This window comes from Rhinichthys klamathensis, unplaced genomic scaffold (assembly GCF_029890125.1).
Source record: "Rhinichthys klamathensis goyatoka isolate OS25496 unplaced genomic scaffold, OSU_Roscu_1.1 h1tg000646l_1, whole genome shotgun sequence".
Classification (NCBI taxonomy): domain Eukaryota; kingdom Metazoa; phylum Chordata; class Actinopteri; order Cypriniformes; family Leuciscidae; genus Rhinichthys; species Rhinichthys klamathensis.
Window position 1 is genome coordinate 379,411 of NW_026607092.1, and position 2,633 is coordinate 382,043.

At 42.0% G+C, this 2,633-nt stretch overlaps 1 long non-coding RNA gene across 1 annotated transcript; it reads left to right on the plus strand.

The window, feature by feature from the left end:
* Positions 1-732: 732 nt before the first annotated feature.
* LOC130076407 (uncharacterized) lies at positions 733-2,309 on the plus strand. The gene is made up of 3 exons (XR_008805645.1): positions 733-851; positions 1,441-1,531; positions 2,235-2,309. It is a non-coding gene; the product is annotated as an uncharacterized LOC130076407 (long non-coding RNA).
* Positions 2,310-2,633: the final 324 nt, after the last annotated feature.

Below are 2,633 nucleotides of genomic sequence, written 5' to 3' on the forward strand. Positions count from 1 at the left end.
CTTCACAATGAATGCGTCTAAGGTTTACACTCAGGGTACATTACGGCATGTTTTCTATGTATGACGTTCTCAATATAATTCATAATCCCACGTTTATACTGAACAACGTGTTATGGTTATTGTGTTATTGTGTTACAAACGGTGTATGCGCAGAACAGAGAGGCGGAGCCAGCAAAGCTCATTATCATTTAAAGTCATATGCACTGAAACGGCGTGCTGAAAACAGAGCTGTTTTTGACCAGGTAAAATAACTGTTTTCTTACAATACTAATGAGAATTTTTAATTAAAGTATATTACAAACTTTTAATTTAGACCCTAAAGAATCATATTAACTTGTACAAAAATGGCATTATATGACCCCTTTAAAGACTTGTATGACGTGATAGTTTGTCCCAAAGCTTGTATACTCTTCTGCTACACACTCAAAAGTATGTACATACTTTTAGGGCGTAGTATAAGTAAGCGAATTGAGACGCAGCATCGCTGAGCATGTCTGCTTGTTTAACCAGCAGGTGAAGGTTTGATTGGTGGTTTAAATGAGCATTTGTCCCTGCTGGTAATTGTCATTACTACACCATTATTTGGGTAAGTTTCTGCCTTTGATGCTCATTCATAAGTAGCTGTGTGTGGACTACGATATCTAGCATGCGTGCATACAGTAAAATTTAATTTTATTATAGTGTACTGTATGTTTTACCAGTGACCTTTTTTTCCTCCTAATACAGGTTGACCGCATGGCATTTATTGCTCAGGTGATTATCTTGAAAAAATATTTCCAGAACCGAGCACCCATGAAGCGAAGATGGCAGCATAATGACTGGGGAACTCTATCGCCCCCTTGAGACCTGAGGTGAATTACCGGGACAGCGTAAAGCACATACACATTAAACATGTTGGCCAAGTCTTCACATTTCCATGCATTTAAAAAAAAAAAAAAATAGCCAATTCCTGGGCAACAACGTCACTAATTTGAAGACAAATAACAGGACAATGCAAGATTTTATTATGTTATATACACATACACATACAGTCCTCACTGGGCTGCTAGTCCAATCAGGGACTCTCAATTGCTATTATAGTCTAAACGCATTGCTCAACCAGATGGGGTGCTGAACTCATGGTTGATCCCACGTGCGTTTATCTCGCCCATATTACTCTATTATCCTGGTAATATGAAGCAGAGCTAGTAAAGACTCAGCAGCGTCTAGGAATCTCTTCACTCGGGTGTAAATTACCGAGTCGCCTGGGGTGTTCTCTACCCTCTCTCGCTGGCACCTTGCCCCGTCTCATTCTCGCACACATGTACAAGACAATGACTATTACCCAACACACCTGGGTTCTGGGCCTCACAATCTTCTTAATATCTTTTAAATCTTCACATAAGGTATGCCTTCCATAGGGCTTACAATACCATTTGCTCTAATAAACTCTTTTGGCAGAGGTGGATGCAAGCTGCTTTCGGCGGCCCCCGGAGAAAAGAGAACGTAACGCGGAGGGCGAGGCATCCCAAAATATGAGGATAAATCGCAGGTAATCCTGCAGGACCGGAGCACTAGTAATCAACACTCTTCCAACTGGAAACATTTTACAATTCTTCATCTTAATTTAACTCTTTATCTTTACCTGGTAATTCTTAGCAGCAGGTGCAATCATTTGCACTGGTGTTTTGAAAGGAAAGGCTGTCGAATGCGAAACGGAGAGCTTTTAAAAGGGGGGGCGATGAGCAAATCAAATTAATGACAATGAGTGTTTGTGGAGAGAAGGCAGGCAGAGAGCTTGTTTGAGCCCATCGTGCGTGCCATGTTAAACACTTCACTCGCCGTGGAGGGGCTAATCCAGTCTCCGACAGCTAGCTGATTATACGAATAAACTACACACGCTCGCGTCGAGAGAAAGGAGCATCCCTCGTTAACGTTCAAGCTCACTCCAACAAGGAAGTAATTAAGACGCCACCCCTTCCCCCCGCAAACCAAAAAAAAAAAAAAAAAGATTTTAAGTGTTGTCTAATAGACCGGCTTGAAGGTGTTTATTTTATATTGTCTCAGTGCAGAAGTCATTATGCGGTTGAAGGGGGCTTACGAGGAGCTAAATGCAGCGAGGCGAGTTTGAGGAAAGTCTGATGCTCCGGGCTTCTCTGCGACGCGCTCCACAGTTGCAGAAGCATATGAACTGTCGCTTGTTGTTTTAAATAATAGATTGCCTTCCCTAAATTCCTGCCTGATATTTTTGGCAGAGTCGAGAGTCTTTTGGATGGGCGGCATCTGTCAGACCTCGACGCAGGCCAAGAAAACATTCCCCACCCGAGCCGTTAGAGGAAAAGGCACATGTAAAGCTGGAGTATTGCGACAGTCGGCAGGTGATGCTTCAACTTTTAATAGATTAAGAAGTTTCCAATTCTTTGTGAGCACTTTTGTCATTGGTCTTAGTTTTGCGTGAGTGTGCGTTGCAATCGAGGGTTAAGTAGTTTAACAGTGATTACAGTGAAGTGATATTTGATTATTATCTCCTGAAATGGCAACTCCTCCAGCTTTCTGTTCTCTTAACAATAGTTTAATTGTTAGTTTGGACACCCACTCAATAGACAGGCGAAATGAAGAGCAGTAATGGAAAAGAATTATGGGGGGGAAATGGC